Below are 25,638 nucleotides of genomic sequence, written 5' to 3'. Positions count from 1 at the left end.
AGAAGGAATTTCTGTGCCTAGAGGTTAAAGCTGAGGAAGTTGCCCACTGCTCCCCACTTCCCTGAGTGATGGAATAGCTCTTCTCATCTTCATCCCCTCCTCTCTCATCTATAAGCAAACCAAGAACATTGTCCACTTCCACTGGAGGGATCTGAATACATGCTTCCTCATGCTGCCTCACTGCCTGTAAGCAGCATGACATCCTACCTGACATTTTTCCTCTTCACACAAGCAACTCCAGAGTCCCCCAGCATTGCTTTTTCTCCTATTCTCCCTTTTGTCCTCCTCTTCCCTGCCTGCCCATCTCTTTAAAAAATAAAAAAAATAATAAAAAAAATACATTAAAAATGTACATACTTGCTGGGAGAGCAGTGAGGGGCAGCAGCCCAACTCAGTTCAGTGTTTGCTTAGGGAAGACTGTCTCTGGCTTCGGTGCATTGTGGTGTGCTCCGACAGCTCACTTGAATATTTCCCCAGAGGGTAAAGCCTTTGCTTTCCCTGTGAATTTATATGTCACCATTGTACTTATAAAAAAAAAAATGGACTCTCACTTTGCTGCAGGTTTGTTACAAGGGATTAAAAGAGAACATTTCACCACCTTATGTATCTGGTCAGACAACAACACCTGGCAGGCCAGCCAAGGGATATGAATGTTCTTCTCATCTGAAGGGTTGTCTCAAGGAGCATCATCTGCAGGCACAGGTAGGCTCACACCAATCCCCCACTCCGGGATACCCAAAAACTCAGAGCCAATGTGATGTTTGAAGCATATACCCGACTCCCCATATTCTGTGTATGTGTCTCTCATGGCAGGGAGGTGAGCAATCACAATCATGAAATACTTGCATACACAACTTTTCCTCTAGGAGTCTGCAAGGCTGACTCCACTGACCAGCAGCAGATGATGGTCTTGTTCCCTGCTCCTTGTGCTTGGAGCCACTCACACACCCATGTTTATGTGAGCTTGTTTAGTCCCTGTCTGAACCACACTTACCCTTGCAATGAGATCTATAGGTGAATCTTATCCCATGTGAGAAGTTATTTTCTTATCTTTGTTTTCTAAAACTGGTCTCTTCATCAGATGGGCTTAAATCCTCTGGTGGCATGAAACACCATTCCTCCTATTTGGGGTCATGACCTAATCATATCAAATTATTGTTGGCTCCAGCATCTCCGAGGTAGCTGGTGGGGAAACTGCAGGCTTTTAAAAGCTATGCCCTTTGCTGGGTATTAGATGTACTATTATTGCCATTCTCTTCCCTACCAGAGCACAAAGCGTGCTTAGCAGCACTCACGGACCTCCTCAAAAAGCAGTACACAGGCTGAAACTACAGTCTGTCCTGCAGTTTCTCTTCACATGCTCTGTGCTGATAATGGAGACCCAAGTAAGGAGGGAGGCAGATGCTCTAGGAAACTAGTTTTCTTCCTTCTATTCCGCCTCAGGGAATGCAGGTAGACATGATTAGCATGGATTTTATAGGCTGCATATAGGAAACAGTGATAAATTTAACTTCTCCTTTATGATTCATAAATATTAAAAATGTGTCCAGATCTGATTTCAAGGTCTGAAATCAAGATTATTAGTTAAGGCAAGGAAAATTCCTGACTACTCCAACTTTGTCTTTGCAAAATCAAAAAGTAGTGTACTGAAATATAGCTGATACAAAATCAGGAATGTCTCCTTTTTGGTGATAAAGGCCCAGCCAGTTAAATTCATTAAATAAACTGGAAATGAAACCAAACCCCACATTACTTTTGATGTGATGTTTCTATGAATACTCTAAGCATAATTCAGCAGTGTATGTTTTCAGTATAGCCTGTACTTTGTTCCACTGTCAGGGAACTGTTAAAGCACCAGACAGAAGCTATAAAATCAGATTGCAGGCTGTTTTGGTCAAGTGGTTGTTGAAGCTAATTTATCAAAGGAAAAAAAGAATGGTTATGAAGTATTAGTGGCTACTGAGGCTTCACTCACCTTCTTTTTATTGCCTTCAAAATGAAGACCAAGTGACCATAGCAATTGCTATTTGTCATTAGGCCAAAAAGAAATGATTTCTGTGACATTAAGTGAACACTACCCCAGCAAATAAATGCCTTGAAGGCAAGGGAAGGCAGAAAAGAAGAAGAAAAGCAACCAGTGGGAAAGGTGTTATAGGGTAAAACAAAATTGTGGTCTGAAGGATGAGAGAGACTGCTCCTGAGACAGTGTCCCAGCCCCAGGTTCAATATCAGTGCTGTTGCTGTTATTTGCATTTACCTGAACACCTGTCCATCCTGTTTGCACCACAGCTACATTTAGCTTTTTCACTCTCCTTTGCCTTGAGTACAATAGAGGATCATAGTATTGTTCTATTTACCATGAGTTTCATTTCCAGTATCATTAGAAAAATTTATATGCAGGAGTGTGGAGCCAAAGTAGATGTCTGAACTGATTGTTTTATCCCTTAAGCTCTCAGTTTAGAGGTGGGAAGCAGATGACAAAGCAACATCCCTTTTTCCTTTTTTTCCCTTGTGCTTTGAATTTTTTTTTTTTTTAAATAATCTCGTAGTCATGTCAAGATTTTGTTATAGGGTACATGGTAGACGAGAGGAGAGGAGGAGATAAGAATTCTGGAGGATACAAGGGAAGAACATGCAAAAATTTTAGGAGTTCACTGTCCAAACAGATTTAGAGTTGCTACTCCATTACTTCATAAATTAGAGGTATTAGGCATGATGCCTCTTCTGGTAGCAGTTATCGTTAGGGTAACCCAGCATTCAGATAACAAGCACATTAGGACTGCAGTACTTTGTGCATTTATCTACAAGTGCCTAAGATCGCATGATGCCACAGAAACAAATGATGCTTTGTAGCTGCAAAATGTTGAGAGCTGTTAGAAATATAATTACTGTTTTTTTCAGTGTGACTGCTGAACTGCAGTAAACATGGCAGAGTTGATATCTTTGTGGAGGGAAATGAGTGAAATATCTTTATTTCAGTGATGCACTCCAAATCCTACTAGTGTTTGAAATTCTGATGCTCCCAGTGGAAGCATTAGCCTGGAAACTTTTTCTTCTGCTTCATTTTTCCCTTAATCATCTGAGGACAATGAATTGCCACCTAATAGCAACTCAGCCCTTTTTAAAATACTTTTATTTTTTACCTGAATTATATATATATATATATATATACACACACACATATATTTATATAAATATATAAAATGTTCTAGCTTAGTGCAGTGGACTTGTCCTAAACATTTAAGAAGTACTATAGTGTCATACTTTCTAAGCAGTATAATAGCATTCCATTTATTGTTTTCCAAGGACTTAACTTGGAAATGAATAGCTTTATGAAGAGGCTAGTCTTATATTAGAGCTGATTGATTCTATTCATCCTCCAACAGGCTCCTCAGCAAAACAATTTCCCCTTAATTAAGCAATATGATGTAAATTACATGGTAATTGATTTAATAAAAATATATGATGCAAACTAACATGGGGAAAAACATCTTAAGGAACAGCAGAATGATTCTCTGTACAGAGCAGGTAATGGGAAGACTACTGGAAATGAGATCAGGAAAACAATAAAAATGAAGATTTTATAGATTATTTTAATCATTTCTGTTTCTCTAACAGTTAGATGGATGAATCCCTGGGTATTTCCCTCATTTTCTAGTCTTAAAGAGGTTTGAGAAGCTGTCCCCTTCTTTTCCCCTTATGCCAAAAAATATAAATCTATTTTTAAAAATGATACTATCAGTTCTTCGTGGGGTAAAAAAAAATATATATTTGTCTTATTTTTTTGATCTAGTTACTCTTTTGGGTTTCAAGTGAGAGATACTTTCCACTTCTTGTACAAAACTCTGCTAACACTCACATGCACTGTTGCATAAGTGTTATTGTTCATATATATTTTTGCATAAAACCCATGGGACTAAGTTAAGGTAAAATATCCTCACTTCAACCACTGTTTGTTTAATCTGTGGAGATAGAAGGGATTGCCCAGTCGTGAAGGTTCAGACCACAGTGCATGACAGCTTTGAGGAATATCCTGCTGAAAACCTAGCTCTTTGTAGTGTATATTTGTGGCACAGTTTCCTCTGGAGCCATATAAAGGAAGGTTCCTAGCTGTTACTTGCCATAGTACAACCCTTTATGTTGTGGATGAACACTAGAAGGTGCAGAAAGCACAATTTTTCCATGTTGATCTGTGCTCTGGGTTGTTCATAGGAGGAAAGCTGCATTTCAGTGTGTATGGGCAAGCTGGGCGGGGGAATGGAGTCACAGCAAACATGTAATCCTGGAAAGGGATGGAGGTCTACTGAAGGGCTGCAAGAACTAACAGAAGAGCATGAGCAAAGCCTGCAAGGATAGGGGAAAGTACCAAGAGGATACTGTGAAAGGGGTGATTGGAAAGAACTTTGGACACAGTCCCAGAAACATGCAATTTTCACATAAGTGCCTGATTATTCTTGTAAACGTTGCTAGTTGAAGAGCCTACCTTTATGGTTTCAAGGCCTCAACATGTGTCTGAGAGTAGTAATGGATTCACATCAGGCAGTCTGATTTTAGTGTGATTAGTTGCAGCTCTTATGTCTGCAAAATTAGCCTAACAGTCTCATAAGCACAACTGTTTAGGGGAGAGCTAGTATCTTTTCCAACTTTCCTTTAAGGCAAAAATCTCCCACAGTCACTTTGTGTCTGTCACTTGTTCTCAGAATTGGGGGGGAGGGGGAGGGGGGGGAGGGGGTATAAACGCAAATACAACATGTTTCATACTGATTTTATTTTTATTTTGGGGATTAAATTAAGTTTCTTCAGGAGTCCTTCAGAAACACAAAAACACTCAACCCAGGCTGTAGTCAGAGGTTTAGAATCAGATCTTATTTTAGTTTAATTTCCTTTACTGAAGCAAAGCATCAGTCTTTCCTGGCAGGCTGTCCACCCAAGCAGGAATATTTTCCATAGTCAGCTCCAGTTAGGCAAAATCCTAAAGAATGCCTTTAAAGAAAAATACCTTGAGTCACCATACCTTCAGTCAAAACAGCAAGCAGTGATTTCCAATCCACCTTTTCCTCAACAGAGTAAGCCAAGGGATAAGCAATCATTGCTTTCTGAAATCAACAGCGTCAAACCTTGACAGAGGTGAGGTTGGTGAAGAAAGGTTAGCTTTGGTGTCATCGTGGCATTAGGTCTGAACAGCTCTGGGAGATCACTAGTACAATCTGCCATTCACAGACCCCCAAGGATTTCTTTTTTAAATGAAAGGTTGCAAAATCTAATTCCCTATTCCAGCATTGCACACGTTTTCCCCTTCCCCCATCAATCGGATGAAGCTAATGGGAATCAGGTCCTTAATGGAGGGCAATGGCAATTCTGTGCAGGTGGGAAGGCATAAAACGTTTGCCAGCCAACCTGTTTTGACTGGTAGTCAATAAAATATTAATACGTGACCTTAACCATTTTCACTTTCCATTAAAAACCTCAGGACATGGGGACCTGGATATTTAAAACTATTCAATTTCCTGGTATTCAGTGTTTAGAAGTGAAACAGAAAAATACGTACCTATACTCAATGGTGTTTGTAGCCAGAAAGCTTCTGTTGTCACCAACTGCCTCTGGTATTAGAAGCCAAGGTCCTTTTTAAAGGACTTTGAATGCAACTGGATTGGAGAGAGACATATATGCTCTGCTTATCCAAGCAACTTTTGTCTGTGGAGACTAAGAAACAACAGGTTCTTGCTTCAGTGTCACCTATTGCTGGATTATGTCTGTGATCTCTTCTGCCCAGAACTAATCAAGAGAGCTGTGTGATGTCTAAAAGACTAGGTGAATGTAAAGCTTAATGTATGTCCTGTCTTTTCCTGAATATGATGATTCATGCTGTAAGGTGGCAAGATAGCTCATTAAAAGAGGCATAAACCTCCAAGGCTGTCCTCTTCTCTTCCCCAATTGGCCTTCCCCAATACTTATAACCAAGAATATTTGTATGCATTAAGATATTTTAGTGTTCAAAGACATTTCCTTCACTAGTGTCACTAATGCTACAAGAGACTGAACTGGTTGCAACCAGGATAAATGCTAATTCTTCCATTCTTTGCCACGTGGCTGGAAGCAATTGTCTAGGAGCGGTAGGAAGGATGGCTTGGGGGCTGGAAGCACAAAATGGAAGCTTCAGAGATGCATCTCTGCTATGATCTTCCTTCATGAGCTTTGGTAATTAACCTAATTTCTTGGTCTTTATAGGTTCCAAACTCCTCCATGTCTGTTGGCAAATTTTTTTACTGCATTATAACTTTGTCTGTGGTATGAGGTGAAATACTGAAGCCACTACAGTTATTAGGAGGCTCTGACCAGTGGCTGGAATTTCACCCCTAGGCGTCTTAATGGTCTTGCTTCTGTGTGTATGTTCCTAATGAGTTGAAAAGTACTGCTCATCTGAGAAGAATTATACAAATGTCTGCTATCAGTAGTTCTGGGTCACGTAGTGCTATAGATGAAGTGGTGTGAAGAGTTGGTACGTTTCATGTGTGATAAATATGCAGAAGACTTGGAGCAGAAACTATAGTAGGAACTATTTTTATTTTTTTTTTCAGTGCACAGAAATGCTTTATTTTAACTTGAAAATGATTGCAAGTATAAAACCACAATTTTATCCACTTTCTTATTTTTTTCTGGCTGATGTTTTTCCCTCTTTTCTATTGAGTAAAGTTACACAGACTGCCCTATAGCTTTGTGTCACTGTGCAGCACAACAACCTATGGACCACTAAACGAATGGGGAAATGTGTGAAGGAATGAAGTGTTGTGCAAAGAAGTGCATCAGTACATCTGTAACACCTAACTGAGCATCAAACACAGGCACAGTGGTCGGTGCAGGAAGGAAGTCCTCTGGAGGTACTTTTCTCTATTAGTTTGAATTTTGTTCTCACTAACATCCCTTCATGGTGTGGTCTGGCTCATGTCTGCAGTGCTCAGGGCTGTGCCTCTGCTGTTGAGTGGCCAGGACGCTCCTTGGCCAAGGTCTTCCCCAGTCCACTGTGTGCCCCCTGTGACACTGAGGCATAGGGATGGCTATTATGTATGTGGGTAGGTTTTTAATCCAGAGTGCTTTAAGTGCCAGCAATGGATGTGTCAAAGACTCCTCAGTTGATGCCTGCATCAAAGGCATGTGGTCTGTCCCCTGGGACAAGGTGGAAGGCTGCAAGGCTTGCTAGGACAGTGCTGGGACTTGTCCTGGGAGGAAAGAACTAGATACAATGGCATTTGTGGCCACAGTGTCTGTCTGCACTGTTCCCCCATCACTTGTGCTCAGATTTCCTCTGGGAGGGGAATGATTGATTTACTCCAGAAGGAATGAACTGCCACACAGGCACTGCAGAAGGCAGCGGAATCAAGCTGGGGAGAGAGAAAAGATCATCCCAGGTCCAATCTTTACCTTAATTGCACCCTGGGCAGCAATCCCCACAGTAAAAGAGAGCATCAGCCTCTACTCTTACAGTGACTGCAGGACACACAACAAACAAAGGGCTATTAAAAATGTAAATTCTCACATGATTGCTGCCACAAGTGACTGGTCCCTGCAGAATAAGAGAGTGTAACCTGAAGGCCCCTGCTACTACCCACTCTTTTTCAGCTCATTCCCATGTGTGGCAACCAGCGTGTCCATTGATGCTTCAGACTTTGCACTTCTTCCTGTGCTAAAAGGGCACAGATCACATCTGGTACCAGCTGCTCTCTGTTTGTGGGCAGTGGACACCTTAGTAATAAGGGGCTAACATTTGCAAACCCTATCCCCACTCCTAACTGATGTCAGGGCACCAATCCCTGCAGTAAAAGAGTGTGTAAAGGAGAAAGGACTCTTGCCAAACTTTGTCATCTTTGTAGCTGTATAAATGCTGTAGCATTCAGCAGCGTGATGGACTCATGAAGGTTCACAAACTCTTCTAACCCTGATCAGAGTTATAAGTTGGAGGACCAATCTGTGTTGTAAAAGAGCTTGCAAAGAATTTGCTCTTCTCAGCACAAATCCTCTTACAATGTCTCTAGGCCCTGCATATTGCAAAAAGTAGTTATGCTTCTGACATTTTATATTCTCCAAGCTGTAACTATAATCCCAACAGAAACCCTAATGTTATTCACAGCCAGGAGGTGAACCCGCTCCCTAAAGGAGTGCATAATTTTATCTCTAGTAACACCAGCTGTTCTTTGATTGTTGAAGAGCCTCTGTGATGTATTCCTCATTAAATAGAGCTACAGAAGTCAAGTCCACCCCATCCCCTGCACCTGCTCTAGCCAAGGGATCACTCCCCTATGGGATGAGAGAACCTACTGCCTAGGTCACAGCACCACTCCTTTTCCTCATGCCTCACACCTTCTAGAATAGATTAGCCTCTGCAAAGTGTCCTTGTCTTCACCCTAATTCCAGTCCCAACTGCATCCTTTAACTGTAGCAAGAGGACCACAATGGAAACGAGTTTGTCCCTGATAACAGCTTTCTGCCTAATTCCAAGGGTTCTGTAGAGTCCAGAAGAAAATTGAGCATCAGAAAATTATATCTTTGCCATAAACCCAAATACTACCTACAGCCCTCATGCTCAAGCAGCTAATGACCACTGGAAAAGAGGCAGCATCCTCTTGGAAAAGAAACAACATCCTCCTTCCTAAAGCTGTGGGTTCCAACATACTCTGCAGTGAACTGGACTCGTACAGCTATAGCCAGCTATATTGTCCTTGTGGATGGCACCAGGCAGAGATCCTGGGGCAGATGGGTGGGAAGGGGTTGATTCCTGACTGTGTCCCATACATTAATGACATGACTAAGGTTCCAGCCTTTAAAGAAGAGATTTTTTTTTAACAGGAACAATATGTCATTCCCTGTCCTTAAGAAGAAAGGTTTAGTGGGCAAATTCTGCTGGGATAGAGTTGAAGGAGTGTCTCCTCTGGAGGAATCCAAATTTCTTGCTTTCTAAGTGCCCTTTCTGCAGACCCTGGGAGATGCTGACCTCTCAAGGTGCCTGAGTTTCCTCTTGGATGCTCACCCCAAAAGGTGCTAACATGCATACAGTATGTGTAATCAGCGGAGCCAGAGCAAACAAGGAGTGACCCAATTTGCCAAAGCCAACACAATAGGTAGCTACCACATTAATTACCTACTGGGTGTCTCAGCTCAGGTGATGTGACCATTTCCCAGTGATAGCAATTATCTTTCTGGGCTGCAATTCACTTTTTGGTGGGTTTATCATGGCCTCCCAGATAAAATATGCATGAGCACATCCTGCCCATCCTCCACAGCCAGACTTCTCTTACCGATCGGTTTGTAGGCATGCTGGTGTAGTTGGCAGCATTGGAAATGTTTTTCATCCTTGCTACAGAAATATGATGGTGAAGCGCTTACTTGCAAGGGCCCTCTAGATTTGTTCTTGGTACCATTGTCTTGCTCTGATTTCATCCACATTTTACTGGAAAACAGTGCAGAACTAGCATAAGACTAATTCATAACCTTTAAAAAAAAATCCAGAGCTGCAGACAGACAAGATTATAAACACTGTTTTATTTACTTATTTATTTTTAGTTTGTCTCATTCCTGACGCTGCCTTCAGCAATTTCTGCCAGAAAATACTGTTATTAGTTTTAGTCGTATTACAGTAGTATTCAGCTAATGATTTTTAGGAAATGGCTACAGAGATATATTTTTGCCTGTGTGTGTGAAAGAGAAATATGCCATTTATATGAAACATCCTGTCCATAGCCGTATCCAGTTAGTATTGGAAGACTGTTTATAGACCCAGTTGTACTCTGTTGGTGCTAAAATTGATTTCTTGGCTGAATTATTCTGCAATAGAATAAGCCCACTAATTGTGCACCTAAATAAAATTGAATTTTAACAAATTGACTTTTATTTTACCTAGGATGATAATTTATTGACACAAATAGAACTCCTTAATTAAATTTGGCATATCCAGGTCTGTTGAGGACATGTTAAACCCTTTTGCCATGTGGTTTTAGAGCTTTAAAAATAAATTTAGACTATCTTGATATTCCTAGATTAAATTCTGTTTATTGCAGGCTGTACAGCCAGTCAATTATTTTGACTATGTAGTTCTTAAGGATCCCACATGGATTTAGCATAGATCTTCTGTGAAGAAGGACTATTAATTTATAATTTCTCATTAAACACATCAGAGATTGAAACCCATTGTTGCTATTCTAGAAATAGATGTCTTAATTCAAGAGTACCTAGCATGCAATCTGTAAAAATGGAAGGAAAACAAGGAGTACAGAATTATATTTGTCACCATCTCTCAGAGTCTGGATCTTGATAATGCTGGAGAAGTTCACTAGAAAGGAAAATAGCTGCAGCATCACCAGTGCTTTAGAGGAAACTGAAGGCTCAGGGCCTCACCTACACATTTGCAGAGATAATACACCTAGAGGAGAAATCAATGAAGTTGCCTTGTCCTAAGCAGCAGGTAAGGCACCTCAGTCTCAGTGATAACCCTTGTAATATGAGGCTTTGGATCCTTGCTGGAGACCAGAGTTGATCCCTGTGGTCTTCTGCTTTGTGGAGCATGATGGAAGCTTGAACCAGAGGGTGAACATCTGTAAATGTACATAGCTTTCCAGTAAAGCTTGAACCAAAAGTAAATGTCCATATGTCTGATACCACATCAAAGAACAAGGTTGACACTACTGGCTGCCTGTTCTCCAGGACAGGCAGATCTATGAGGTGCTGGTAGGCGCTTCTTGGTCCCCAGCAGTAAGTGCTGCCAACCTGCTTCCTCCTTGAAGTGCTGTCACTGGTACCTACAAAGCAGGAGAAGAGCAAAGTAGTCTTTAATGAAAGATCAGCAGATCTTTCTTCTTGCTCACTCCTTAGGGCTGCAAACCGTGAAGGAGAAAACAATAACTTTCTTGACTTCATACTTGTGACAAGAGGATGGATTAAATTCTAATTGTGTTATCGTGCTTCACCCAAAATAATGACATTTTTTCTTGATTTCTATAACCACTTTGCATTTAGATCTTATGTTTTTGTGTTATACAAGTACACATTCGTAGAACACCCAGATATTTATATTCAGGATAAATACACAAAGAAAAAATGCAGTGAAAACCAGCCGTGAAACAAAGATATATGTAATGTCAGAGTACATATAGCAGGCTTCAGTTAAGGTTTCTCCCTTTCCTAGTTATGTAAACATGTTGCTATATGGTTTCTGAACAAGGAGGTATCTGTTTTTGTCTCTTTGCGAAGAAGAACAGCTGCTTTGTTGCTGCTTTGCTCAGGGAATGGACTCTGCTTTGAAGGGACAATGCCCAAGCAGGTTTACTGCTGTGTCCTTTCACCTGGGTCCCTACAAATTACTGCTTCTCAGTTAATTTAAAGGTGACTGCATTAAACTATCAGGCTGGTAAACACTGCCTAATGTGCTGGTCAATGTACTGCTTGTGTTTCACAGCACATATTTCATAGGGCGAGATCTCTGCCTTTTTGGTATCCTGTTTTAATCAGGTTACAAGTGCAGCAGTCCCTTGGGCTCTGCTGAGAGGAGCATGACCCAGGGCTGGACTGGGCTTGGCTTGCAGGGACAATCTACCTTTCTACTTCCTTTCCATCGTTTGCAACTGTGAAGCAAGGTTTTGGTTTGAAAAATCTCGGTGTTAAGTAGGATGGCAGAATTTTGAACTACATTGAAGTGCAAGAGGTCTGTTCATGGGTAAATTCTTTGGGGTGCTTGGGAGCCACTCGCTACTGCTGTTTTCTGCCAGTAGGATCTTCTCTTGCTTTCTCCCAATTTACAACTCCATTTTGAAGTCTGTAGGCCTAATATGTTTTGCGCTGTTCCTTTTCTTTAGTAACACAGCAGGCAGACACCATCAAGCAGCTCAAAACACCCTCCTTAAGTTTCCAGAATGAAGCTATTAGCCAAGGAAAAACACCACTTCTTCCCTCCTTTACCCATCTGGTGCCTACTCTGCAGCGATGAAAACTGTCAGTCTGCAATAGGCTGACACAGTACTGAGAGGGTGGCCTTCTTTATGAGGGAGGAATACATATTTGTATGATTTTAAGATTGTTTTTCTTCCTCTAGTTTCTACTGTATTCTGAAATGGGTTGTGTACCTGCATTTGGCAAGAGAAGCAAGGAGGAAGGAGGCAGGGGTGAGGAGTGAAACCATAAACAAGCCAGCCCAAGACAGCCCCTTGTTGTGAGGCTACCTATTTTGACACATGCTTGTATATTTTAGAGTACAGCACATTGAAGTTGATTGTTTTGGCTGCTCTCACTCCTGGTTCTTGGCTCCCAGCCTGGCTTCTGGAGTACAGGGAAGTCACCCCCCTGCCAAGCTGACAGGCACAGACCAGGAGGACTCACCAGCATCCTCTGCCCTCCAAAAACTAGTCCTGTGCTGGGCACATGGGGGAACAGTGCCTCAGGTGAGGTGGCAGGGCTGCCAGCTCCCAGCGTGGGTTTCAAGATAGAGGATAGCATAACATGGGTACAGAAGGCTGATGCTGAATGCCTTTTTAAAAAAGAAACAAGCAAACAATTAAAGATCTTTACATAAAGGAGGGGAAAATAAAAACCAAATAGATTATTTCTCAAATTACTATAATAGAAGTTTTCTCAAAAATTTCTGAAGATATTATCAGCTATTATACTTGAATCAGAAGAAAAAAATAATAATAATAATTGTATGCTGGCACACAGTGGGTAAATATCAGATGTTGTCTGCTTGTTGGCTTTTTCTTCCATCTCCTTCAGATCTGTCTGCTCATCTGATTCTCTCCGTAACCTGATAACTCTGAAACTTGCTGTTATAATTCAGGTCTTGCTAGAGTGCTGTGTCCAATGTGAGCCACTTCAAAAAAAGCAGGGACTGACTGAAAAAAGACCAGCAGTCAGCAGTGAGATACATCTTATGAGAAAGATGGAACTAACTGAAACTCTAGTGTGTGTGGTAACTATCTTCAGGAATTGACACATAATCCTTAATAAGATTTTCAAAAACATCAGCTGTATGTATTTATACCTCAGAATGAGCAGAATGAGCTAAAGTAGGACTTTATTAGCTGAAGGCTCCCAGTGGCAGCTCAGGAAAGGGGTGAGGGCCGAAAGATTTGGAAGACTTTTTGGAAGAAAGTTTAGAGCAGGTGTACACCCTGCGGTGGAAACCACCACAGCACACCCTGACATCACTCAGATGTCTGCAGCTCAGGTTGAGAACCTTTGTTCTACAGGAGAAATTATTTTTTTCATTAAATATTCCCATATGCCATAAGGACCTCAATTAACACATTTCAGCATAGTTGTATATTTGTATATACCACATGAGTTTAAAAAAAAAAAAATAGTAAAGTAGAAATAACCATTGTGGCTTATCCTCTTGGTGAGAGAGATAGAGGCTGTGGCTTGGGAACAAAATACCTTTATTTTTGCCTAGCATGGAAACAGGAGTGCTGTGTCTTTGGCCCAGATGGAAAACCAATTTTTAGAGGCAGAAGATGGAGGATGCAGATTGCCCTGCAGTCCTGGAGGTGAGGGATGTACTGCTGGTGACTATAAATAGAAAACTTCTCTCTCTAGGAGTACCACTGCTGCTGATAAGGTGGTTGTAAACAAACCCAGAGCACAGAGGCGCAGATGAATGTGAGGAAGGCAAACATGTCTATACTCATGTGGATGTCCAGCTGGCTTCAGCCTACACCTTCATTTACCTCCTTCCCATGTGTGCAAGACAGGGGTCCATTCTTCAAACTTAATGGGCTTCTGAATGTGAATATGGCATGGTTTCTGCACCAGCCTACTGGAAGATGACTCCAAACAGCTGGTACCTCTGTGTATGCTGCAATAGCTTTTCTTGAGCTAGTAAGTGAAATGATGCGTGTTCCACACAACAGTGTGCTGGCCCTCTTATTTCTTTAAACTTTTGTCCAGGTTTAGGCATGGGATAAGCAAAGAAAGAGCAGAACCGCCTCCTCCCTCTGATTCCTGTCAGAGGTAAATGGCCACGTGGGCAGCCTCTGTTCAGCCAATAGGTTGTGAAAAGAGTCAGGAAGAGACACCACCCTGTCAAATAATATAGACAAACCTTTTTCAGTTCATTATGTGATTTCCTTTTAAAAAGGGGAAGGCACATGGAGGCACATGGGTGAGTGGTGGTGCGGGAGCAGGCAGTACAGGCTGCACTTCTGTCCCTAGCTTTGACCAAGAGTTTTGGTGCAAGATGGGATTTGAACGTTCAATGCTTTGGTTCTGTGGATGAGAGGAAAGGATGGCGGCACTTGCCTCCATCATGGGAGTGTGAATCAGAAGTGATTCATAGCTAGTGAGGTACTCAAATATTTCTTAATAGTTGTAAAATGATTCAAAAATAAACAAAAGTGAAATATGTGACTGGATGAAATGGAAATGCAATATAGTGATCCACCCACTTTAAAGGCCAGAAGAGACCATTATGGCCATCCAGACTTCTCCCTTAGCACAAATCTCAGGACTTCACTGAATTTCTTCCTACTTCAAAGCAAGAGCTGTGATCCAGCTGGAGCACATATTTTAAGAGAAACTGCCCAACTTGATCTTAGAGGGACAATGTAGTGGGAGAATCCACTGAAGCCCTCAGGAAGTTGTTCCTTCACTATTAAATATACGTTTCTCATTTCTTGTCCTTATTTGTCTTGGTTTGGCTCCTGACAGTCAAGTTCACTTCATGTTGGTATGCTAGCTGGAAGGGCACACTGTTATCCTGACTGTTCCCTGATCATAGGACTCTGAGCATCACTAAAGACACTCCATACATTTTCATTTTGTGAGCTTACTAACTCCATTGAGCCCTAAAGGCATGGGTTAACTGGGAGACCCAGGAGTGCTCTCTAACTCATGACTTTGGGCAAGTGCCCAGTTGTGACCTGATTCCATACCCAGGAAAGCACAGCCTCCCCCTGCCACCGCTCTAGGTTCCGCTTCTGCACCAGAAAATCCCAGGTGCCAGGCATGCAGAGCCCCTTCAGCTGTTCCCCTGTGGAGGATGAGGAGGGCATGAGGACCCTATGATGTACTGTTGGATGCATGCCTCCGGTTGGGTAGGGGCATGCAGAGAATACCCCATCCTAGTGTACACTCAGCAACTTGCTAATGTTTTTTTCATGCTCATTGCTGAACCTTCTCTGGGATTTTAGCCTTGAACTGTGGACCTCGCCTGCAGATGCTCTGTTCCAAGGCTGGTCATGCTGGTGCTGAGTACCATGGCAATGTAACTTCCTGAGGTAAAACAAAAAGCAAATGTTCTGCAGTTTTCTCTCCAGATTTGATTTTGATTTCATTTGAATGGTTCTGTGCCTAATTGCTTGCCTATAGTGAAAACTTAATGTGTTGATTTTCCAAGGGCTACAGAGAAGCACTTGGAGAACAATCAGTCAGATGTTTTGTCATATCCCAGGCAGCCCTAGCAGCATTTGCCTGAAATGAAATGTAACATTTCTACACTGCAGGCAATATTTTTGCTGATAGTGTTTCTGCATATCTTGCTATATAAAAATAGATCCTTTTTTTTAACGGTTTAGTTATTGGTTAGAAGCAAAACCAAAACCCAACTTGCATTAAGATAACAGTACCAAACTGGAAGCTGAAGTGGTCCTTTCCATTTGATTGCGGTCACATCAGGTCCTTAGACTTGATCCTGAGCCATCTGCTAATTGCTGCAGTTTTGCAGTCATATATCCCAAAGCTAATTTAGTTTGGAAGAAGCTGTTGGAACATGGATACATCCTTGGAAATCACTGAGTGCCTCTGTTAATGGGCACTGTAAATTGATGAGCTGCTCCAGCCTGCCCTACCACAGGACAAACTCAGATAGTGTCCTGTCCTTCAGAGACTTCTTAGACCCTGTGCTGCTGAGTATCTTTGGAGGATGCTGCAAGCTAAAGGAAGCCCCGAGGCTATCTGTCCATAATACCAGACTGAAGAGCTATCTAGACACTGAAACTACAGGCAGGATGGGCAAGACCCCAGAGCACCTGTTAGCCCCATGACGGAACATGTCAGCACATTTATTTGCCTACTGGCATGTGGGAACTGTCCTGTCAGGTGGTTATGGGGCACGTGGTGCATGGGATGCCGTTGGGTCATGCTTCAGGATGTTCTGTTGGCTTCTCTTTTTGAGCAGTACAATTGCAGCTGCCAAAGCCCAAACTGCAGTACCATTCTGCACCCCAAAACACTGTCAGGCGTGCTAAAGAAAGCAGAAACTAAATGCAGAGTGCATTTGGACCAAGGCAGGATCTTCAGATTACTGCTGTTCTTTGAAAGCCTGTATGTGTGCCTTTGAATACAGCAGTGACAACACAGCAAAGCGTTGTTGGTGATGCTGCACCAGCCTCTCTGGGGACCTTTTATCGACATGGGTCTGTCAAGGTTATTAGAAACATCAAACTAAACAAAACATGATGGAAGGATAGACACTGATTTGTCATCATCTTTTGCTGTTATAACTACTCCTCCTGTGCTCTCCATCACTCTGATGCCCCGTTTGACTCAGTCTGTTAAGGTACTTGTCCTCACGACACCCCGGTGAGGTGAGGGAAGAGCTGCAGATGGGCACAGACACTGTGTCTGTGTTAATAACAAGTAAAAAAAACATTTCCAGAACTGGCTTGTGCCCCTGAGGCCAGAAGCACCACGTGGGCTGTGGCAGCTACCAGGGTCACCCCGGAATAGGACTGCAAGTTGTTATGTGCAGGCTGCAGCATAAGGCACAGTTCAACCATGCTTCCCAGGACCAGAGGTATGGGACCCTGTTAGCAGAGTCCATAGCTGATGGCATGTATCAGTTCTGATTGTGCAAGTTATTTCTGGGGGAAAATAAAAACAAAAGAGAAGAGACTGCTTCGTGTGATGCAGTTGCTGTGGAAGACTGCCAGCTGAGGAAATGGCGGGCTGTCTCTAGTGTCCTCTGTCTCCACAGGTGGGCCACAGGTCTCCAGCTCCTCACAAGCACTACAAAGAGAGGTGCCTGAACCTAGATGTGTAGGACCTCTGGTCCTGGGCCAAGTATGCTAAGGCACTTGGTAGCAGTCCCTCTCTCACAGAGCTCTAGAGTTTGGTGTCAGATGCATTTCTGTTGAACAGGTTGTTCTGGCTGGACACTTGTATGTAAGCCATACTTAGGTGGGTTATTTTGTTGCTACTCTGGGCAGTGGGCCTGTGGAAACCTCACCTCCATTCACCTCAATCTAAAAACAGGTGGGGAGAGACCCCACAACTCTTTTTTGACTCATTCCCTCTTAGGTTGCATTAGGAATAGCTGTGTTATCAATTCCACAATCCTGCCATGACCAAGCACAGTTGTCTAGTAAAAATGGTGGTGTGCAAAGCAGCTTGCACTACTGAGTGTTTTATACAGTGATGCTGAGTTCAGAGGGATTTGAGGACTGGTGTAACAGCAAGAGAGCTGCATGAAGAGAAATTATGCTGGAATATTTCTGGAGGACAGTGCAGCAGGACATACCAAAGTGGTACACTGTATTGCTTCCTACATTATCTGGTTCATGCCAGACAGCACTTAGGAACTGCTTGGTTAAGTGCAACCCGGCACAAGCCAAAAGCATGGTGGACATATTTTAACAGTAGAGGCAAATATGCCCTCATCATATTTAGTTTTCTGAGGTAGACATATAGGGAAGCTATGTCTCATTTTCCTGCAGATATTGCCTTCCCTTCCACTGATCTCAGACTCAGCCAGACGCTCTAGGTAAGCACACAAATATTTTTGTAGGCTTGACCCAACCAGGTGACCCACCATCATGTGGGAAGTCTCTGACAGAGGAAGACACTTCGCCTGTCAGTCTAGACACAGTAGTCAGGCTGCTCATGTGGGTAAAGGGAGGTATCAGAGAAAGGCAAGGTGGGGCCTGGGCACCTCCTGCAGCATCCTCAGGGCAGGGGTCTGTATTCTTTTCATTTGTCTGTAAAGCACATAGCTGTGGCCTTGTGTAAATAATGCATAACATGCACAGTCGTATTTTCTACACTTCCTTGCCCACACAGATGGCTTCTATGGGAAAATGTCATTGTTGATCATTAAAAGACGACAAACTCATCAATTACCAAAATAAATAAATGGTATAATGTTGGCATTGTTGGCTTTTCAGCTGAGTAGGATCCTATGTGTGTGTGTGTTGGTTTTTTTGTTGTTGTTGTTTTGGTTTCCTTTTTTTTTTTTTTTCCCCCATGGATGCACCTTCATCAAATTGATTTGATAAAACCCGGTTCCAGACATCACCTTATTTCAAGTTCGGTTACCTAGGAAACCACAGTATGCTGCTGGGACAAGCTGCCCGCTTCTGCTCCTGTTGAAGCTATTAAACACATCAGCTCTTCCTTCAGGAAGAGCAGAACACTCGTGATTTCGGCTCCTAGCCACTTTATGCAAATACAGGCTGTGCATCCTACCAAGAGAGACATGCACCTACAAATGCCTGGGGGAGGGGGACATAAACACTGTCCATACCTATGTCTTCATATTATAAAAGGTCATTTAACTATCAGGCTGCATGTAGATATTGCATGTATCTATAGCATAGAAATGTGTGGATGTATGCACTTGCTGTGTGTACATATGCATGTGTACACATATGCCTATGCAGAGTGGCTGGTGAGTTTATGTTGCTTGTACATGTAGGTACTGCTTCTCCTGAGATGACCAAGGTTATCAGGATTTCCATGAAATGATAATTTTATTTGAGGATCTGAGGTACCAGGGTCTATTTATTTATTTTTTTTCAGAGGACTTATATGGGTAATATAAGTTCATCTACTTTGGGACAACAAGGCCTTTGCACTCTCTGCCTTGCCTTTTCTGAAAAATTAGACCCTCAGAGAGCTGCTCTAGCACATCGTGGTGGTACTTGCAAGATGGTTGGATGAAAAAAAAAAGCCCAAACACCGTAGTTATTTTGTGAGATGCTTGATTTCACCAGATTTCCATAATGTGTTCACAACAGTAGCATGTCTCTCAGGTGGGAGGTGTTCAGCTGCATGTGGCCTAGGGACATGGGGCGCTCAGGTGTTGGGCTGAAGGTGGAAGCTATCAGCGAACATCTGGATAGGGGAATCCCATTTCCTTCCTTGCACCAGGGCCCAGGAGCTACACAACACCATGGGGATGCAAACACATACATAGTCAATTTGTCTGCTCTTGTTTAGCACAGGTAACATTGACTGGAGCTAGCTCTTATATAGTAGACAGCCCTGTCAACAAGAAACCCCCTTTTCCCCATGCTGTCATTCAGCAATTTTCCAGGGATGCTGGATGCCTTTAATGTTTTCTTTTACAGGAATGTAGAGCCCACTGTGCAGCTCACAGATGGGAAAATAAAATCTGCTATGCATATATCTGATTAGCATGCTGTGTGCTGTAACTCATGTAGCCATCTGCAGGTACCCTGTCTTTCACCAACTATGGATATTGTGACTGCTCTGATAGAGAGGGAAAATACATTGGGGGGTGGGAGTGGTCAGAGAGGCTGCCCTGAGATGCCATTGTAGGAGATCTGTCATCCAAGGCACAAAGTCTATCCTGATGGATTTTGATGAATGATATACTCCTTGCATTATTTGCAGGAAAAGACCATCAGTGCCTGCTCCTTTCATTGTCCTGTATGGGAGCCCAGTGTGTAGCAGGGATAACAAACTCTGAAGAACAGGAGGTGAAAGTCTTCTGCCCCTCCCCCCCACAGCCTGTGTCTCTGGGGCAAGGAGCAGCCGAATAACTCCAGCGTATGGACTAGAGCAGTGGCCTAGAAACACCTACAGAAGGGAGCAGGGCTGTGTAGCTCTGTTGTATCCAACAAAATTCACAAAGGATGTCTGCAGACTATGCTGCCTCTACATGATCATTTGCATTTGGGGAAAGTCAGAGGCATCACTTCCTGTTCATGCAGCTTCTGAGGCCTGTCCCAGGGTGCATGAGATGGACACACAGTTTCACTCAAGGTTAGGGTAACTTGGATAGGGATAGAAGCTCTGTGATTCTGGAAGGAGAGTGTGTCTGTGGTTGCATCTTGGGCTTAGAGTACAAACACACAATGAGGGATCTAATGAAGGGGAGAGAAGGGAGAGGTACGTGTCAGAGCTCATCTTTCAGCAGATCCATTTCCTAGGCAGCTGCAGGTTTTAAATAGTTTTTGTTTTTATTTTTTTTTCTCTATTCATGATAGCACTCTATCATATGCATGTTCTAAGGCCTGCTCCACAAAATCTTTGGATCTCTTAATGTCTGTTGATACAACCAGGAACAGGCAGCATTCATACCAGGGCTATGAGAAGTTGTGTGACAGTTACCAGACAGCAAGTTGCTCCTAGGACAGCTGCATTTGTTTGAAATGTGCACCAGTGTGGTAGCACTGTGATTTTTGTAAGTGACTAAATCTGCTCTATTTCTCCAACTCCCACATGTGGGGCACTTCACTACACAACTGCCTACCAAAATTAAGCAGAATCACAGATTGGAAAGAAAGATATGCAGTCCTGTGGGGAAGATGATTATGATTCTTGTTCCACCACCAGTCCTCAGCTGCGCTTGCAGTGAGTGCTGTGAGTGTCTTGTCTCCCCAAGCAGAGTGCTGTTCCACATCTACCCCCTGTGCTTGTGCGGGGTGAGTGCCACAAAGTTCCCAAACATTTTCAAGGGTGCTGGTGCTGCCTGTGACTCTGACATTGGGCTGACATCAGCAGGAAAATAGAAGAGAAATGTATTCAGGGTTATGTCTGGCTGGCCTACCTCTCCCTCCAGCCTTGCTGGCTTGAGATTCAGCTCACCATCAGAAGTGCTAGTTAAATCTCTCTTATACAGACAGCATAGCAAGCATCAAAACTGCTGAACCACAGTGTATAGCTAGTCAAAAAATTATTGATGAGGCCTAACTGTCCAGCAGCTAGCACCCAAACACCATGAGTCGTGCCCTGCAAAATACATTTGGTACACATATAGTGTATGTAGTACACTTTCTAATCCATTGCATTGTGATCTTGCTAATTGACTCTAAAACATACGGTTTCCTTAAACAACAACAACTAGCCTGATTAGGCATTTTTCAGGTGCATGCTTGCCATATTAGACTTGTTAGGATTTACAAGTAACGTGACCTAATTAGTCTGTGCATATCTAAATGGATGGATGGACAGATAGATAGATAGATAGATAGATACTTGAAAGTCCAATTAAGAAGACTGTTTTCATTAACCTGTCAGCACTGATGTTACCTACATTTTGGGGGCTTTACTCAGTCTGATAGAGTCCTGTAGTCCCTTGCTAGTAGCTATGTATAACTTTTATAAAAAACCTTTCTCATATCTATAATTAGAATATCACTCTCTCTGTGTATGTATATACATACATACAAGTACCTATATATTTATAACTTTATAACTTGCACACACAATGTGCCACTATAAACACTTCAGCACCAAAACCAGCTAATGTGGAAATGATGGGCACATGATTTCTTTCATCCACTATCTCCAGGATGAAGTAGGGCCTTTTTAACAGCTCTGTATGATGCTGAGGGAGTGAGCAACAGCCTGTCCAGATCAAAACCTCTGCAATGCATCTTTCCCTTCCTGGGGCAACGATTCATGTAGCTGGGGACCTACTTTTATGAATAGATGTTCCCAGAAGGGATTTGGCTATAACAATTGTGTCAGTGCCTGGGACTTTTTCCTGGATTTTTTTATGTGTCAGACATTTCAACTGAGTCTACATGTTGTTCTGTTTAGCAGCATCTCTGGAAAGGTTTGCTTTCTTGGCTGCCTATAAGTCACTGATCTTTGATTGTTGTATACGTATATCCTGGAGGATATTATGTTTGCTTGGATGCATTTCTCATTCAAAATACTGAAAACGATGAAAAGAAAAGCTTTGGCAACAGCCAAACTTGTGATAATTGTCTCAGCTGTAAAAGCTGCTGGGGCCTCACAGAGATAGTGGAAGCAGATGCATCTGTGCCTGTGATACCTTGCTTTCCCAATATTCCCCCAAGCTTCACTGCTTTTTTGACAACATTACAAAAGTAGTGCAGAAAGAGAAAGAACCACATCTGAGGAGAGTAAAGCATTTACTTACTTGGAGAACTGACTCAAGGTATGGATGACACTAAGTAGATGGAAGACTGGCCAGAGGGCTGTAACATCTAGGAATGCTTTTTTTTCTCTCCAGCTGATGTTTTTCATCTCCTGTGCCTTACAGTTTTTCATCCTGTACATTTTCTGTGTCAGGAAAATCATGCAGACAACAGAAGTAGCCCCCATACTGCAGCAGCTCCCTCACCCCACATCCACAGACCAATTGACTTAGAAGTACCAAGTGCATGAGGGGATAGTGGCAATTTCATCCTTTCCCCACAGCTGGGCTCCTAGAGCTACTAGATGTCTCTGTGAATCTTTGATCAGTGGCCCAATCCCACTACAAGCAGAGACTCGGCTCCGTCTTTGGTCTTTAACTGATGGTGTTACAAATGAAAATAGCTCTGCCACCTTCAGACCACCTGACACTTTCCACTCTAAACTCCTGTTTTTAGATCTTTTTAACTCAGCATGAACCTAATATATATATATTTTAGGAAGATGAGCATGTGATGGGTTCACAAGTCCGGACCTGTTTTCCTACATTTTAGAAGAACTAAACGTCAAATGGAACAGGAGTAGGGCAGGGACAGCAGTGGAAACAGAGGGAGAGGACTGCTTGTCTTATGAGAGAAGACTGAATTTATTTTGTTTAGCCTAGCAACAAAAAAGCTGACAAAAGCTAGAACTGCTATCTGCAAATATATCAGACAAGGAAAGGAGTTTCCTTTAACAGTCTTGCAGTTTTGCATAATAGCAAATGGATTTAAAATGCCTGTGAGTCAACCTAGACTGGAAATGAGAAGCATTTTCTACTATTAAAGCAATGAGGTCCTCACACAGGCTTCCATGAAGTACCATGAAGCCAGAATAACCTAACCGGATCTAAGGGGAAGCTCAAGCAAGTGATGAAAGGCAGCCTACAGAGTTGTTGCCTGCAAGTGTAGAACCCTGAATTTTCATGATTTAAGAGATCCCTTCCAGGACTGTACTTCTGTAATTTGAACACAATATGTGAATTCTGAGGTTGTAAATATTATCTTCAATATTCAGAATTACTTAATTCACAGGCAAGGATTTACTGCCTCTATCACTTTTCTCTAGCAATGCTGAGCAAATAAATGTATCATTGTTTTAGCTCTGCTCAGGTATTAAGGTGAGAGTACCTTAGCAACACCCAGGAGAAAATTAAATTAGTTTGGTGGGATTTTTGCCATATTTTAAAGCATACTTTAATTCTCTTCAAACAAATATTGAATAATGGTTTATTTAGACAACACATTTTTTGAAAACATAGTATACCACCTAATCAAAGTCAGTATGTTAAAGTGAAGTTTCTAACCTTTCTGCAACTTTTCTAAGTTTTGAGTACTTGTATTTTCAGTCTTATTGTTCTTTTAACATAGAGAGGTATTCAACCATAGTAATGCTGAGGTGTCTGCAAGAATGCTAAATCAAGAGGTTTTTGTCAACGGTGTAGCTAAGGTAAGGAAACAGAATGTTTGGATGGTGGTAGGTAATAAAAGCTACCAATAACAAAAGAGTTGATTTCCTAGTCAAACTGCAACTTGACTGTTCTGAGATGTATATTACTAAGTCTACTTGCAAGAGTTGGATACCACTAAAAGAAGACAAGGAATTTCAGCACTGATAATGTTCGTATTCGTAAATCCAATTATTTTCAAACATGTCATCTACACTAGCTCTCAGTGAGGATTAACTACATGACAGGCTTGAACTTTTAAAAGCGAGTTTTAAATTTTGAAAGAGCAACAGGAAAAGGTGAGACTAATTTTTACCATACAGAAACATGAAAAGTTTCTCAGTTCATCATCTCTCGAGTTTTCTTGCCATAGTTGTAAAGATAATTACTCCTCTTGTCCTCTTTTCTTGACTCCCTAAAAGGAAACACTTTGTGGTTGGATGGTGCAGACTAATTTTTAACAAATTATTTATCTTACAAACGGTTTATTGGAAATGAATCTCCTCCATCTAGCCCAGGAGTATTTTTCTGTTAACTGTTTTGCAAGCATTTAAGTACATTTGTACCTCAAACTGCATAGACCAACACTAGTTGAATGCTACATTTTTGTTACCTGATCGGATGAGATCTGCACCAAGAACTAGGTGTCTTGTCTGATTCTTTGTGATGATCAATTCAAAATTCAATTCAGCAAGTGTGAATATTATGTGAAAATATGTTTTGGCATACTTTCCCAAAAGTATATTTCTGAGTACTGTAGTGAATGAATCTCATCCTTCTCACGCTCCCTGAATCCTTCTGGGTTAAGAGGCATAGTACTGTTCTGCTACATCTCTACAGAAGGGGGGCTTTCATCCTCGGAGCTGGCAGAAAATGAATACTGTCATGGGATATTTGTGGGAATTCTCCCTGTACTTTTCAAACTGTATACAGGTTTTCACCAAGCATTGAAAATTGCAGCCCCAAAGCAAATAGTTAAGGATGTAGGAAGCTGGTTTCCTACAGCTGGTTTCCTAACCAGGATTCAGCTTGCTGTAGTGTGCTGCAACCCAAGTGAAATCTCCACTGATGGGATCTGTGTTACCAGGGCATCAGTTCCCACAGAAAACACTAAAATGATAGACTTCCAAAGTCAGGAGAATCAAAGGGGCCAATGAATGGTCACCCAGGATAGACAGGACGCCAGAATTTCTGTTTGACATTGGTTGAAAGAATTTCCATTTATACCTGTTGATATGCAGTTTTTAAAAACTTTTGGGCTAAGATCCAACTTGAGACAGCAGTAAACTTCTGGGAAGCCTGTGGACAGCCAGCAGTGCCCAAACAGTGGTTTTGCTGGTGGCCAAGGACAGATGGTCTGCATTTCTCAGGAGTGTCACTTAAATATTCTCCTTTGGTTGGAAATATTAATGAGGCAAATAAAAAAGGAGTGGATATTTCAAGAATGGAAAAAGATGTCTGGACCGAGAAAGTTCAACACTAAAAAACAGAAGAGAAAGTCCAAAGATAAGACAATCACAAGTGTCATGATTAAAATTTCAATAGAACAGTATTGTATCTGTAGATGAAGCAGTCTGTCATACCTAAGATTTTGGGGTGTTTTTTTTTCTTCCCTTTTTTCCATGGATTTGCCTGGGTGGGCCACTCTTGGCAAGAAAACTACAGACAAGATGGGCAACAAATGTGCTTCAGGGCTTGAGGGCTGAGGCATAGCTTCTTATGGCAGCAACTTAAAGCCTATTACCAAACGTAAGGTGAGCAACAGGAGTTGATCCCATGCATTAGTCCACAGCAACTGTGAGATAAATCACATTAGTTTAAATGTCACTGAAGGAAGTTTGGCTGATGTATGCAAACCTGTTAAACTAATCCTAGCACTCTAGGAGAAGGTGGTGATTTTAGAGCACCATGCATAACTCATTGGGCCAGGAGATAGCAGGGGATATCCTGTCTTTTAAATGGAAAAATGAACTGTGCAGTCTTCCCCCTTCATAGCACCTCTGCTTACCCAAAGCAATGAACAGTCTGAAGCTCAAGGAACTAGGCTAGCA

General features: G+C 42.1%; 1 long non-coding RNA gene across 1 annotated transcript; it reads left to right on the top strand.

Annotated features, from left to right (window-relative positions):
* The first annotated feature begins 13,308 nt into the window (after window positions 1–13,308).
* LOC118161209 lies at window positions 13,309–18,147 on the top strand. Its single transcript, XR_004747903.1, has 3 exons — window positions 13,309–13,523; window positions 15,165–15,251; window positions 15,549–18,147. It is a non-coding gene; the product is annotated as an uncharacterized LOC118161209 (long non-coding RNA).
* Window positions 18,148–25,638: the final 7,491 nt, after the last annotated feature.

The sequence above is a fragment of the Oxyura jamaicensis genome, chromosome 2, assembly GCF_011077185.1.
Source record: "Oxyura jamaicensis isolate SHBP4307 breed ruddy duck chromosome 2, BPBGC_Ojam_1.0, whole genome shotgun sequence".
NCBI lineage: Eukaryota > Metazoa > Chordata > Aves > Anseriformes > Anatidae > Oxyura > Oxyura jamaicensis.
Note: the sequence above shows the minus strand (reverse complement) of the source record. Positions and strands in the feature narration are given on the sequence as shown.